General features: G+C 45.4%; 1 protein-coding gene and 1 long non-coding RNA gene across 2 annotated transcripts in view; one reads left to right on the top strand and one right to left on the bottom strand.

Moving 5' to 3' along the window:
- Window positions 1-16,019, bottom strand: part of Bmerb1 (bMERB domain containing 1) — a 110,189-nt gene that overhangs the window by 22,119 nt on the left and 72,051 nt on the right. The window lies entirely within an intron of this gene.
- Window positions 3,545-16,019, top strand: part of LOC104852945 — an 83,491-nt gene continuing 71,016 nt past the window's right edge. The window contains exons 1-2 of the long non-coding RNA XR_777621.3: window positions 3,545-3,621; window positions 6,754-6,831. This is a non-coding gene — a long non-coding RNA (uncharacterized LOC104852945). The remainder of the gene's footprint in view (window positions 3,622-6,753; window positions 6,832-16,019) is intronic.

The raw sequence follows: 16,019 nt of genomic DNA, 5'->3' as shown, positions 1-16,019 counted from the left end.
ATATATATATATATGTATATGCGATACAATACTACTCACCATACGGCAGCATAAATCTCAGTTATTTGTAGGAAAATGGATGTATCTTGAGACCGTAATTCTCGGTGAAATAAATCACAGGGGTTAAATATCACATGGTTTCTCTTAAATGAGAAAGCATAAATTAAAGAATAAAATGAAAGATGATAGGAAAAGCAAGGTAGACCTTATGCAGATGGGGAGAGGATCAGTGTATAGACAGTGAGGGGAGGGGAGGGGAAGTAGAAAAGATGAAGATGTAATATGTTTTGCACCAGCTCCTCATGATGAATGTTTCATTATGTAATTTTTAAATGTAATAAAAGAGAACCATGGAAAATACTCAGATACTCGCCAAGGCGCTGGAGCCAAAAGAACTGACTTTTACTTTACAGGCGAGAAGAAACCCTTGCCCAGATGGGGAAGACTGTTCACGGATGCACTGACCCTTCTGGGAGATAGTTCTTGAGAGCCTTCTGCATGCCAGGCTTCCAGACTCGACTTTCACTTTGAGGACACACCAAGGAGCAGTCCAGGCACCAATGAGGTGCCATGGCTAAGTCAGCCAGGCTCTCGCCCATCCTGCTGTGCTGCCCAAGGGGCGAGAGACCGACTCCTCTAGGGAACTGGGCAGAACCCAAGCAGGTGAGGTTGGCCCCCGATTTCCAGCAGATGCCCAGGGTCCAATGTCACAGTTGGTGTGATAGCAGTTGTGCCTCTGTGTGTCCGTTGCTCCACTACACTTTGTGACTTCATTTTTTATTTCCAAATGTTTCCTTTTTTTTGTTTGGTACCAGCGATTGAACTTGGGTCCTTGGACTTGTGAGGCAGGCGGCAGAAGCACTGAGCTAAATCCCCAGCCTTCATTTCTTATTTTCCAGTCTTGCTCCCAGACTCTTACCAAGATATTGCTTGACTGAGACCCATCTTTCTCTTGGGTGGCAAAGCAAGCCAGGAAAAGAGCCCCCAGCTGGGGAATCCCTACCCCAATCCAAAGGCTCTTTGCTAAGATGGTCCAGCAATAATCAAAGATGGAATGAAGACTAAGCTCCAGAATGTGGGGGGTGTGGGGAGAGAAGGGAAGAGCTAACCATACAAATATCCCATAAGCAGGCATGAAAGTACAGCTGGATTACAGTGGATAAAGGGGAGTGTGTCTCTCCAGATTTAGCAAATAAAAATACAGAGCTCACAACTATATTTGTATTTCGGATACACAACAATTTTTACTACAAGTATAGCTCGAGAAATATTGGAACTATCCTTTTATTAAAAAGGTCATTCAAGCTGAGTGTGGTGGCACATGCCTGTAATCCTAGCACTTGGGAGACTGAGGCAGGAGGATTGCTGTAAGTTTGAGGCCAGCTGATCTACATTCAAGACCAGCCTGGACAACATAACGAGACCCTGTCTCAAAAAAAAAAAAAAAAAAAAAAAATCATTCATTGTCCAAGATTCAGATTGATTCCATTTTAATTGGATGTCTTGAATTTTACCTGGTAATCCTTTAAGAAGAGTACTAGGGTTTAAATGTCCCCTCCAAAACTCACTTTGAAATTCATTTGTGATTGGAATTTAATTTAATTTAATTGTAACAGCGCTCAGAGGCGACCTTTAAGAGGTGTTTACGTCATGAGGGCTGCGCCTGAGGCGTGGGCTGAGGCAAGGCAGTGATCCTGAGAGGAGCCTCAGATGAGAGCACAGCCTCAGATGTCCACGCTGGTGTTTGCACTGTGTTATACATGCTACCTGCCCTCCCTGTAGCAGGACAGAGTCCCCAGGACCTCAGCGGCTGGCCGTCCACGCTTGCTCTGGGTCTTCCCAGCTTCCAAAATGGTGAGAGATGTGTCTGTCTCTCTCATTTTTTTTTTTTTTCAGTACTGTGAGGTTGAAGTTGAACCCAGGACCTTTACACTGAGCTACATCCCCAGAACCTCCCTTATCCCCCATCCCTGGTTTCTCCGAGTCACCCAGGCAATGCGCCTGTCTCTGCCTTCCAGAGTTCTGGAATTACAGGTGTTGCCACCACCCTGGCTGAGACAGGAGTTATCTGTACTTAAATTACCCAGTCTGTAGTATCCTGATGTAGCGGTGGGAAGTGCACAGACAAATAGGGTAACCCGACTTTCAGTATTGCCCCATTTTCTAAGCAGTCTGCCCAGGAGGCCTGTGCCCTGCTGGAGGAGGAAGGAGCTTTTAGAAGGCTGAGTAGATAAAACAGTAGTGGGATCCCCACACCTCATTTCTTCCTACTCCTGAAGAGCACTCTGGGGATGGATTTCCTTTTACATACTTTATAGAAAGTAGTGAAAGGCTCTAAGGGCACTAACAGTGTCCAGCGGACTGAAGGGCTTGAAAGCTGAGGAGGATTTGATAACATACACCAATGCCTTGAAACGTTTAAGCCTTTTAGTCTATCGCCTCTACCCAAGGATTGATTTACACATTTATTTTTGGTATTGGTGACTGAACCCGGGGCTTTGCACTGAGCTACACCCCCAGCTCTTTTAAAGTTTTTATTGAGACAAAATCTTGTCAAGCTGCTAAGCTGCCCAGCACTCTGGAAGGCCAAGACAGAAGGATTGAAAATTCAAGCCCAACCTGGGCAATTTAGCAATTTAGTGAGACTGTCTCAAAATAAAAACAGGCTGGGAATGTGGCTTATTGCAAAGGCCCTGGGTTCCATAGTACTGGAAAAAAGAGGATCAAAAAAATGTTACTGATATGAGAGAATCAATCATATAAAAATAGGAAATAACTAATTTTGCAAATTTTCCATATGTACAGGAAGAATTCACTCAAAGTATTACAGTGATTATTTTGAAGGAACAGTGTTTCCTTTATTTGCTTCTCTGTATTTTTTATTTTCGTTTTTACAATGTATTATTTGATCTTTGCTTCCCTGCTGGTGATTAAACCCAGCGCCTCATGCATTCTAAGCACATGCTCTGCCACCGAGTTATCCCTGCTGTTATCTGGATAATTTTCAAAGGTTTGTGGAGTTTGAGGGTGTTTTGGTCTTGTTTTTTAATTGTTTGGGTCGCTCCTTTTCTTGGCGACTCACATGGCCAGGCTTGGGTCACTGTAACCTCAGCCTGGAGCCTGAGAGCCCAGGGCCTGGCACAGCGGACCATCTGCATGCCAGTGTGACCCCTGGCCCTCACCCCCAAGTCTTTGCCCCAATGCTCCCCCAAGTCAGAACACCCTTGATCTCATGCTGAGCCCTGTGAAGCCTTCAAGACAGCGCCAGCATCTCCTTCGACACCTTCCCAGTGCTCCAGCCTGCGGGGGCCTCTTCCTTCTTATGGCCGCAGTCCCCCTGTCCCTTTGCCGTCCTGCTGATAACCACCTTGTCACTTCTCCCTAAATCCACTGTGCCCGCTTTAAAGGGCTTTGCCTTGTCTATACTTGCAGCACATTGCCCTGTGCCTGGCACGTTGCAGTAAATCCGTACGGAGGGAAGCAGTCGGGCAGGCAAGCTGGCAGGGAGGCCTGGAGAAGTACGCACAGTCCCAGAATCCACGAAGCAAGGCCAGGAGCCTGCAAGTGCAGGTGGAAATTTTTCAAATCCCATGACGAGGGCAATCGCATCTACCAAAGCCGGTGAGTCACCCCTGGAGAAATCCAGTTAAACATCTATAATTCAAGTGATACTGCTTGGCATTCTGTTGTCAACACTGTTTCTATTCTGGGCAGGTTTGGGCCTCTTGTGCTTTCCGTTCACTGTCACCTGCCCAAACTTCCTGCTGGGACCATGTCCTCTCCCAAACCTTCTGAGTCCACCCCCCCACCACTCCCGCTGACACCAACAAAAGCTAACATTCAGCTGACAATTAACTGCCAGCCTAGGTCTGGTCCCAGCAGTATCTCGTGGAGTCCTCACAGGGCAGCTGTTCCCTTTCTCTACTCCGTAGAGGTCTCCGAGGTTTGGTAAAATCACCCAAGATCACACAGCTGGCAAGACCGAAGAGAATCTGACTCCAGAGCCATGACAGTGGCCACCGTAACAGACTGCCTGCATGCGCCCCTCAGATAGACCAAGCTGTCCCTCTCCGCCCCTGTACCTCCTTACTCTGCCCTATGCTTGCAGTCAGTAGCCTTTTAAAATACTCTCAACCAGGGGCAGTTCCAAAAGGTGGGACTTCTTGGTGGGGGTATCCATCCTTTATTTCCATTAGCCCTCAAAACAACCTCAGTGTATTACAGACATTTTTGAGATAGGCAGTAGATACTTCTCCCAATTTTGTGTAAAGTACAGTTTAAAAACTTGGTAGAAAACCATGTTATTTTCGTTGATCCACAGCACACTCTGGGTCCGTTACTGCAAATACAACTTCAAGATAAATCCCCCATTTTTCTGTGCGACCAGAGTGCTGAGCCCAAGTCTCCTTTATATAAATTCTAGAGCTGTGATTTGTTTCAACTAGCATCTAAGGAATGAAGGACAATAATCTCAGCAACACACTCTGCAGGCCCTGGGGAGGTGTCCCTCCCTCCTCCCCACTTGCTTCTGCCTAGCCCATGGGTGTGGCCGTGCTGACCAGTCTCAGCTGAGCCTCGTTCCCCCACCAAAGCACACAGTGCCCTTCTCTGAAGTCCTCAGCTGGTCCGGATCACCACTCTCATTTCCTGTTAGGTGCACTGCAACAGCAGGCACAGGCAAGTTTTTGATGAGAATGAACATTTAAGCCATCTCCATGCTTATTTAGAACCAGTAAGTAGTGACTTCTTTTATATGGAAGCAGGATCCTGGGGCTTGGTGAGCTACAAAGGAACAGCGTGTGCCCGCTCCTGGATCCTCCAGAACAAGGCAGTATAAGGCAGTGACTTGCACAGAGGCATGTGAACAACTGCTGGTCATCAGGGAGAGAGCTATTTGTCCTGGTTTGTTTTGCTTGCCAATTATTATCGTGTAAATACTCCCCACTGTTGCAGATTTCCAGCTACAGTGGACCTTTGACTTAAAAACTGGATTGGTTCCTGAGGGCTGGTTGAGATCTGGATGTTTACCTAGGTACACACTGTAGATATCAAGAGGCAGATGCATCTTCATTAACCGAACTAACCCAAGTTATTTGTATGCCAGGCCAGTTGTAACTTGAGGGTCCAAGGTTAACCACTAGCTCACGAGATTCTTGAGAAAACTTAACCTCACTATCTAGAGCCAAAGAGTGAGTAAATTTGGGGATTCATTTTCAATATGCTTTAAATATTTGTTCAATATTTATGTAGAACAGACGCTCATCACCATGTTGGGGGGGTATTGCCAGTGGTATTGATGACAAATGATTTAAGCTACTGTTTGTTCTAAATTTTTGTATGCTTTATACACAAGCACTACTTTGTAGACATAGTGCTTTATCCAGATCACCTCAGCAATCCTTATAACAACCCTTCAAGGCAGGTAGTGTGTCCTCATCTCTTCCAGGTGAAGAGCCTGCAGCTTGGAGGGGTTAAGTGGTTCAGCCACAATGATAAGAGTTAGTTAAAGGTGGAAGCCAGATGCTAAGCTGAATAGTCTGACTCCAGTGCCCACAAGAAGGCAGTGAGTAATCTGTTTTTCCAAGAAATTCAGCTCTGATACCAATTCAACATAACCCTTCTCAAAAAACAAAAATCTGCAGATGGTAGGACTCACTTTTCTTAGACGGCTATTTAGAGACCAACTATTGTTATTCACATGTGGTCTTTGCAGGATGGAGGGGGGTGTCTCCACCCTCTTACAGACAAAAATTGGAATTTTTCATCACTCAACATCCAAACCTTAACTCTGGGGGAGATGGTTCATGGTGTCAGTTGTTATTAAAGAAAGTAAACAAGGGAGCAGCTCCCTCTTCTCCAGGCTCAGTCCACCAAGCATAGATATGAAAGGATGGTGGGCTTAGATTTGTGGTGTCTAGCTATGGTAACAGTGGCATCCTGTCCAAATTGGTCTTGTCAGTCTTTGGGACCCTTCTGCTCCCTACCCATTTCCCGGGCTTATCCCCTCAGACTCCTTTTGTCCCCAAAACACCTGTAACTTGATACTAAGTCCCATAGTGTACTTAAGTCAGGCAGGGTTGTTTTCTGTCCCTTGCAGCCAAGAGCCTTAATGAAAACCAGCTTTTCTCCCAGTGGCTCATCATAGTGTCAACCATACCAAGTCTTCCAAAGGTTTTCTCCATCTTATCTTAGTGAGTCTGTAATATCTTCTATGGATTGGTATCTGGCTGGCTTGTGTTTTAATTTATTTTTGAACAATAAGAGAGTGTCAGAATGGATTCGTAAGATTTGGGCTTGTGTCAGATGCTTTTGGGGACAGTTTAAAGGAGGAAAGTTTTGCTCTGCATTGGAAGCTGTCAGGAAGTGAGGGACTTCTGAGAGGTGAATTAATTATTCTTTCCTATGAAGTGAGAAGAATAGGCCGAGGCTGAGAGTATGATCCATAAGGAAGAAGCAGTCACTCACAGTGGCCAGATGTGACATTGCTGTGGTTCAGATGCGGTTTGTTTCCTAAAAGTCCATCGCTGGAAGTGTGATCCCCTCTGGAACGGTCCTGAAAGGCAGGGGGATCCTGAAGAGGTGGACCCCAGCAGGAGTTGGCTGGGCCATGGCTACCCTGGTGAAGGTCTCAGGAAGTGGGCTGGGCCTCACGAGAGTGGATTATTTTTTCACGAACAGGTTATTGTCGAAGCACAAGACTGGCCCTTCCCAATCTCTTCCTCTCTCACTATGTGCCCCCTTTCTCTTCACAAGTTCTCACCATGTGATGCATCCGCCATGTTGTGACAGAGGCTGGCACCATGCTGTTTGGACTTGCAAGCCATTAGAATCGTAAGTCAAACAGACAAATGTGTGTGTGTGTGTGTGTGTGTGTGTGTGTGTGTGTGGATTTCTAAGTTTTTGTTTTGCTTTGTCTTTTGTACTGGGAACTGAACTTGAGACCTTGCACTTGCAAGGCAGGTGGTAGACCACTGAGCTAAATCCCTGCCCCGTGTGTGTGTGTATTCTTTAAAAAATTCAGTTCCAGGTATTTTGTTATACACAAAACAGAGGAAGACAAGGATGTTTGGTTATATCTGCAATTCGCACAGTGTTCATGTCTTTACATGCCATTACAATGCTTTTGGAATAGCCCCGTTTTTTCTTGATCTACCACAATGGCCTTGTATGATATTGCCAATCTGCAAAATTATTTGTGTTCAACAGGGTAATATCTTAGCCGAGCTGTGAGGGCCAAGCTGGCTGCAGCCTGCCAGAAGGAGCTTTTCTCTTTCCTGGTGTCAGAAGTAATTTCTATCTCCTCATAAGTAATAACGAAATTCGTTGCCAGAGGGGTCTGTCTGTTTTTGTCCTCCCGGCAGTACCCCATTTGGTGTCTTGCCTTTGAAAGGTCCTCTGTGAAGGCTCAGTGAACTAAATTATGGGCACAAAGAACTCTCTGAGACCTGGCATTATTACCATCATGCTGAATTCTGTATTTTTAAATTCTAAAAAGACAAATATAGAATGAACACTAGTCCAAAATTTAACTCATTAATAAGGGAACCAGTAAGATGGTGAAAGGTCCTCTGTGAAGGCTCAGTGAACTAAATTATGGGCACAAAGAACTCTCTGAGACCTGGCATTATTACCATCATGCTGAATTCTGTATTTTTAAATTCTAAAAAGGCAAATATAGAATGAACACTAGTCCAAAATTTAACTCATTAATAAGGGAACCAGTAAGATGGTAAAGCTCATTCCAAGAACTTTTAAGGAACCAGATTTTGAGGATATTTTATAAGAATCTTAAAGTCCATCTGCTAGGTTGTTCACAAAGCTGGTTAACATCCTACAGGCAATAACACCATATCCTTTAGAGTTTTATTTTCCACTGTGCAGAAATCTATAAGTTAATGTACAATTATAGTAAAACAGTGTATAACAAAGTTAGATATATGTGCACTCTTCCAGATAATGAAATAATCCTTGGGCAGATCTCTAAGCTTTGTCTTGCAACTCAAAAAGGACGTTTTCCCCATTCTTTTTCCTTATTTCCAATTTTTGGTTAATTTTTATTTTAAAAGCATAATAAAGGACTTTGGCTTTTTAGAAATACATTCAAATGGGAGTTTTCCAATACCTATTTCATATCCTGCAGCAGCAGTATCCTAGCTAAAATTTCTTGAGCAGTTTTTACACAGATATGTAAGCATTTCTAAATGTATTTTATCTTATTTACTTACACAGAATACATCTTTATGAGGTAATTCATTCTGAGGAAAACAGGTGTGGTATCATAAAATATATATTTAGTCCTTGCCTCATGTTCTTGGCAGAGGTCCTACAACCCCTGAGTTTTCTGTGATCCCCAACAATCTACTTTTAACCCTGAGATATGTTAGCAAGGTGGTTGAGGGTGGGGCCTTGTCTTCAGGTGCTGATTATGTTAATGAGGTAGCTTCGGGATAGGAACTGGTCCCCTGAAGGGCCAAACCAGTGATCAGACTGGGACCTTCAGCACCACTCCCCCACGTCTGGGGAGAAGAGGGGTACAGATTGTGTTATAAAACCTTGCAGACAATGAGCTTCAGGGAGCATCAGGCTGGGTGTCACACCAAGGCACTGGGAAGGCCATACACCCAGGGCAAGAAGACTGCATAGCACCTCGACCCATTCCTTGCCCCAAGTGTCTCTTCTGTTCAGCTGTTCCTGAGTTGCATTCTTCAAAAGGAACTAGAAAACATGGGTAAAGTATTTATTTGAGTTCAGGGTCATTCTGGTAAAATATCAAATCTGAGAGAAGGCATTATTGGGCCTCCACATATGGAGCCGGTCAGGCAGAAATCAGGACAACCTGGAACTTATACCTAGCATCTCAAGTAGGGGCAGTCGGGTGAGCAAAGTCCTTTCACTTGCGGAAAGTGGCCCTGCAAATACAGTGTCAGAATTAAATTGTTGGACATCTAGTTGGTGCCAAAAATCAGAGAATTAATTTGGCGTCAGGCATATATTTGATGTCAGAAAGACAAACACAAGCACACGTTTGGTGTCAGAAGTGGTATTAGAAGCTGCCACACCAACAGGTGGCAGAGAAGCTAAATAATTTGCCTAGGATCACACAGCTGGTAACATCTGCGCTGGGACAGACTCTGACAGAGGTGAAACCCTTGACCTTATCCAGTAAACATGCTGCCTGGCTATGCGATGGCATCGTAGGAGCCAGAGGAGCAGCCTGTGAGGTTCTTTCAGGTCAGAGGGAGAGCAGGGCCCTGCTAAGTCAGGGTTCCCTAAGTGTCAGCCATTCGCAAGTCACCGTAGCAGTGCTTGCCAGGTCTTCGGCCCTCTCTACTATTATTTAAATCTTTTTTTTCAAGTTAATTCATTTTTCTATAGCACCATAAGTTTTTTCAAAAAACGAATATTTTTCCTGTTTTTTTTTTTTTTTTTTTTTTTTTTTTTTTGGTACTGGGGATCAAACTCAGGACCTTGCACTTGCAAGGCAGGCAGCGGAATCTCTATGTGCTTTTTTAAAAAAATTTTAGTTTATTAGTGCATATGTGTAGCACAGAGCACTTATATTCCTCGTAGTGAACTGGTACATGTGTGTCATGCATCTTACTTCTATTTTAAAATCGCCTTTCCTTTCCCTCTCTCCCCGCTCCACTTGTCTCTTAATCCCCTTCCTTTTTTTTTTCTTCACGTTTGCAGTACATAATGTTTACAGTCTTTGGAGTTGGTACATGTACATTACACATCCCGATTACTTTTGTTAGTCCCATCTCCCTTCTCTTCCCTCCCTTCTCTCCATCGTATAGCCCTTTAAAAGAAAAAAAAAATGTTTCTGAGACAGGATCTCACTAAGTTGCTAAGCTCTACAGTTTGGACTTGAATTTATGATCCTCTTGCCTCTCGGAGTGCTGGGATTATGTGCCTGTACCACCATGAAAACTAATTCTTAATTCCCAGATACTATCTGAAACCATCCCAGAGTATACCTCATTGTGGGATAAACTGGACCAACAGATCGTGTAAGATCACATAGCCAAGATCCTGACACAGATTCCCGTCTCCAAGTCCAGTGGTCTTTGAGCAACAGTGCCAATCCCTTGACCGCAGAGTGTTTCTGATCAACTATGTCAGGGCACCAAGCTGCAAGGGAACTAGAAATTTCTCACTTTGGCTCAAATTGTGGCCAGAGGGAAAAGCAGAGTGGTGGTAGACAGCAGATGGCCAGAGGCCTGGCTCTGCCAGGCAGTTAATGACACCAGGCAAGGCTCTCCTTTTCATCACCAGGCCCAGCCAGGGCTGAAGCAGCCTAGCTCTGATTGTTCTGGGACCACACAAAGTTTCCCTCCAAGTAGCTGAAGGTCAGTTCTGACGAGACTTCAGAAGCAGTGTAAGTACTTCAAGGCATGGAACAGTAATGAATAATCGCCTTCTTCAAGGGGGAAGGAAGGCACAGAGCTCTGCACTGAGAGCCTATTAAACAGATAGGCATAGCACACTGAATTCCATCTGAGTAACCTCACATCAAGTCAAAATGTCAGTTTATGGGAGCATTTTCTAAACTGTTGCTTTCAAAGTAAATTTGTATCTTATTATGTAAGTGGGTGTTTGTTGTCTTGGGTCAAACAGTGACCCCAAAACTCATAGTTTGCAGAAAGAGGTCCCCAGAATTCTCCTGGCTAATCCACTGGAGGTACTTCCAAGGAGCTTGGCTCTAGACTGAGTTCAGCCGTGCATGGTTTCATTTCATCTTCTCTCCAACTCCGTAAAATGTGAACTGTTACTGGATTAGTTTTACACATGAGGAATCTGAGGTTTAAAGTTTAGCCAGTCAGTGATAGAGCTGGAATTGAATTTTGGTACCAAATGGCTCCAGAGTTTCTCTTTGTCATTTGTCTATTATAATCCCAAGATTATAGTCCCACAGTTCAGTGAAGAAACTCAGAAATTTCATGTCTCTTGCTCTTAGCTTGTTCATTTGATTAAATAAAAAAAAAGAATGATAAAGGAGGTTTTTAGAGGTCAGAAACAGATGGTCAATGGGAAAAATGAGAAAGTAATCGTCGAATGATGTGTTTTGGGCTATAAGATATAAGAAAACTGTAATTGTAATTTTCTTGATAAAGGTTCAGTCAGAGGCATAACCAATGGCATTGGACAAAGGGTGTGATGGTGAAGGCGACAGATGGCATCAGAATAGTCAACACGCCACAGGAGACCACAAATATCCATTCCATTCTGGTTTAGTCACAATTCTAAGCAACCAGAGACAGAGGTGCCTAGACTGTGCCAAGAAATCAAACTAAGAGAGAGGAAAATTGACACTTTCTGTCTGAGTTTTTAATCCAGAAGAACTGGGGAAGAGTATAGGAAGGGTTCTTGTACATCACCCAGGGAAGATGGGAGAGGAAGTCACTCTCCTCTTAAGACTCCTGGTGCCTAGCCCCAACTTGGACCACTCAGATGAGACTCGGGGTGAGACCCAGGCCTCAGCATTTTCTGTACAGTTCTCCAGGTGACTCTGCTGTGCGGCCAAAGCTTAGAACCAGAGGTCTGGAGGAGCTGCCTTCTTGGTGTCAGAGGCACAGGTTTTACCACTGTAATCTCCATCTGCTTCAGTCAAGGGCCCCAGTATGCATCAGTGGGTTCCAAACACAGAAGGAGAAGTACCACGACTTACAGGGTGAGGGATGCCTTGCAGGAATTAGAAGTTCCACAGTCAGGGGCAGAGCTGGGGAGGTAAAGGGCCTGGCCAAGGAGGGGAGAAGCGGCAGGGTCATCACCCAGCGATCTGAGAGTCAGATCTGGCCAGATGGCTGCAGAGGGGAGCAGGTGGAGGGACCTCTGCAAGCTTTTGCCTTGCCTTCCAAGTTACTAGAGGAAGTGGGACCACTGTTGGTCAGTAGGGGCAGTAGTCAGGATGACAAGCTAAAAGGGCAGAGGAGAGGGAGGCCAAAGCAGAACCTCTGGGCCCATTCACATCTAACCATGAGGGCTTTCAAGCAGTAAATGCTGCTGCTGCTTTTGTTCTAGTCCATATTGTGTCACTACGACTGAGCGCCATTGATGGGGTAATTCATAATGAGCAGAAATGTAATGGCTCACAGCTTTGGAGGCTGGAAGATCTGGAGTATCAGGGTGCTGGTATCTGGTGAGGGCCTTTCAGCTTCACCATAATGTGGTGGAAGATCAGAGAGAGGACAAAAGAGGTAGAAGGAACCCAATCCTGGCCAGGTGCTATGGCACACCTGTAACCCAAGCACTCTGGGGAACTAAGGCAGGAGGATCACAAATTCCAGCCCAGTCTGAGCAGTTTAGTAAGACCCTGTCTCAAAACTTTAAAAAAGGGGCTGGGAGTGTAGCTCAGCGTGAAGACCTCAGTTGGATCCCCAGTAACACACACACACACACACACACACACACACACACACACACACGAAACCCATTCCTGTGATAACAGCTTTAGTCTCTTCCTGCAGGTAGAGCCTTCCTGACCTATTCTGTTACAATGGTAATAAAATTTCAATACGAGCTTTGGAGGGGACATTCAAACCATAGATAGCACCTCTGTCTCCCAAATCTCCCACCCGGTCCTCCTTTGAACACTTATAACTTGGAACCATAAGGGAGGGAACTCAGAAGCAGACTCCTCAGCCCAGGTAAACTTTTACTGGAATGACTGCAGTACTACCTGGAGGGAACAAATCTCTTCATAAGATAGCCTAGTAAACTTGTAAAAAATGGAGGGAGATGCTGTTAGATGAACAGCCAGGACTGTAGCAAGCCCTACTCAGCTGTATGTGGGGGAGGGAATAATTTTTGCTTGAAATCTTATTAGACAAGTGCCTTTTGTTGTCCTGGCTTCTGAGGGGATCACACTGCTGTGCAGATGGCAGGCAGAGGAAGCCTCCGAAGGAGGAGAATTGAGGTCAAGAAGAGTCAGGGAGAAGATGGGACAGACCCATGCATGGAGAGCACTGCCTCATGGCACAGGGAGGTGACAGGGACTTGTAAGCCAGAAATAGTGTCGATTTCTTATTCTAGTTACAGCCACATTGATGCCATGATACCCTTTTTAAAAACCAAGGACTTTACAGAGCTGGGGCTGGGTCTCTGAGGTGGTGCAGTGGACCAGGCACCAAAGATTGGCACTGGCATTTGTGTTTGTCTGCTCTGAAGAGCTCCGTGAGACCCCTTGCCATGATCCTTGGTCCTATCTCCTCAAATGATTTAGGAAATGGATAGGGCATTGTTTTCAATATTTTTGTTGTTGCTATATGTGGAAAGTCTCTCATACTGAGATAGTATTCACCGTGATTCATGGTAGCCTTGATTCAGTGGCTCAGGCTCCACGTAAAGGAAACAGACTCCCACCCTAGCACAGTGGCACACACTTGTAATTCCAGTGCTTGGGGAGGCTGAGGCAGGAGGATCACAAGTTCAAGACTCACCTGGGCAGCTTGGTAAGACTTTGCCCCAAAATATACCTCTTCCCTTTTTGGTGCCTCCTCTTAAAACAAATAGCCTGTTATTAAAAACAAGAGCATAGGATTCCACTGTCTGCTCTTACATCTGCATCTATTCACTTCTTTTTCAGTACTGGGGATCGAACTCAGGACCTTGTGCCAGCCAGGCAGGCACAGAGCCAGTGAGTTAGATCCCTGGCCCTGCATCTGTTCACTTCTAAACTCAGTGATTTCCTGGAGGAGAGGAAAGGAACATTCAATGAATGCTTATGTTATAGCTGGCACTGGGCTGAGACTTTAGACATATGATCTCTCCTAGTCCTCGTAGCCACCCTGGCACTTTTTGGCTGCACATATGACAGATGTGGCAACCAAGGTTCCAAGAGGTTAAGATATTTTGTGGAGGATTTCACAGCCTGTAAATGGCAGAGCTAGAATGTCAAATCTGGGAGCTATCCTGAGCAAGTATAGGCCTTTCTTTTTATCGGGAAGCAACTGTACTAAAGACAGACATCTAATAGTGAAAAAACAGCCATCAGCTCACCTTTGGCAGGACCTAACCAGGAATGTCTTAGATGATTAACTGAAACCTGAATCCCCTGAGGAATTGAGGGGCCTGAGAGGGGAGAAAACCAGACCTGCGTAACTAATTGCTCAGTGAGTAGCAGACAATGAAATAACACGACAGAAGTCAGTCGAGACATTAAAGTCGAGACTTTAAGAGGGTGGCTATCTGGGGCCAGCTTTGCATGCATAGACCCAAGACACCAAGGCACAAACATCTGCTGAGCTATATGTAGTTTCATCCCCTCCCATGTCCCGTGGAGCACCCTGTCTCAGAAATCATGAGAGGGCCGATATCTTATGTGAAGGAAAATCTGAAAAGGAGGCCCAGCAAGTACTGTCTGATTCAGTTCTGACCGTCAGGTGATACAGACAAGCATTCCTCCGTCCCTCTGGCCTTACAACCTGGCAGAGTGGAAAACCCTTGGTCACCAGGCCATATATGTGCAGGTTACTGGTCTCTTTCCCCCAGCTCTCTGATAAATGCCTTCCCTGGGCGATTTCAAAAATGATGAGAAGCCAGCAAAGATGAAGCAGCAAGAGAGCCCCAGCGGGGCTTTGCCTCCCCTTCCACGCAGCCTCCTGGTGACGATGTCAGTCTCAGTCACTGTCACTCCCCCATGGGGAGTCCTGCTCTTGGCTTAAATGAATTACTGTGGTCACTGAATGTGGTGGACAGAATAATGGCCCAAAGAGACATTCTTGTCTGGATGAACCTGTGCGTGTGCCCAACAAAAGGAATGCTGAAGATGAGATTAAATCAAGGATCTTGAAGTGGAACCATTATCTTGGATCAACTAGGTGGGCCGTACAAGTAAACACAAGTGTCCTCTGGGTGGGAGGTCCAAGGAGGTTGGACAGAGAAGAGCAAAGGTGATAGGGACAGTGTTGGGTGAGCAGGATTTGAAGGTACCAGGCTGCTGGCTTAGAGATGGAGGAAGGAAGGAGCCAAGAACCAGGGAAGCAAGGAATGCAGCTGTGGAACCCAGGAAGAGTGAGGGAGAGGATTCTTCTTAGAGCCTCTGCAAGGATCATGGCCCTGCTGACACCTTACTTTTAGTGTAACAAGACTGATTTCAAATTTCTGGCTTCCAGAACTGTAGGAGAATGCATGCATATACTTTAAAGGCCATGTTTGTAGTGTTTTGTTATGGCAGCCACAGGAAATTTATCCACTTAGTAAAGTATCTATCCTGCAAGGTGCAGTGTTGCTCTGTCCATTCCTAAGGATGGGACCTCTGTCCTCCTGACTCACCCGAGAATAGCATTGTCCACACCACTGACTCTAGGGAAGCCCTGAAGTGGGTCCAGTCCTCGGGGGAGCAAGAAGATGTGCGCTCGCCCATCTACTCAGTATGTAGTACCCTGAGCACCTATGCTGAATTTGGCCATGGGCCAGGTGCTGCCAGCACTGGTGAGAGTGAGAACAGCCCGGCTGGCCCTCCTCAAGGTCAGCCTCAGGTAGGGGACAGGGATACTACACATATACTTAGATTTACACATGGAGGAAAAGGCTTCTAAGGAAAGGAACCCAGTGACGGTGATAGAGGGCAGGGAAAGTGGCTCCCAAAAGTGACATGGACCTGAGGCCTGCAGAGCAAGGCAGCGTTAACCAAGTGCCTAGCCTGGGCTGCTATAACAAAATACCAGAGTCTGGGTGGTTTATAAAGAACACATTTCTTATAGTTGCAGAGCCTGGAGACTCCCAAGGTGGAAGCATTGGTAAGTTCATTGTCTGGTGAGGGCTCCACAGGGTCTAGCTGTTTTCTCACATGGTTGAAGGGGTGAATGGGCTGTTTTACAGGGTCCCCAATTTAGTGCATTGGAGATTATGAATCTCCACATGAATTTTGGAGATGACACAGACATTCAGACCAAAATACGAGGAAAGGTAGTAAGACATGGAGACTTTAGGAGGTGATTAGGCCATAGAGCTCTGTCCTCAAGGAGAAGACTAGTCCTTTATAAAAAAAAAAAAAAAAAAAAAAAAAAAAAAAACAA

The sequence above is a fragment of the Fukomys damarensis genome, unplaced genomic scaffold (genome assembly GCF_012274545.1).
Source record: "Fukomys damarensis isolate Sample0158 unplaced genomic scaffold, DMR_v1.0_HiC HiC_scaffold_34, whole genome shotgun sequence".
NCBI lineage: Eukaryota > Metazoa > Chordata > Mammalia > Rodentia > Bathyergidae > Fukomys > Fukomys damarensis.
Note: the sequence above shows the minus strand (reverse complement) of the source record. Positions and strands in the feature narration are given on the sequence as shown.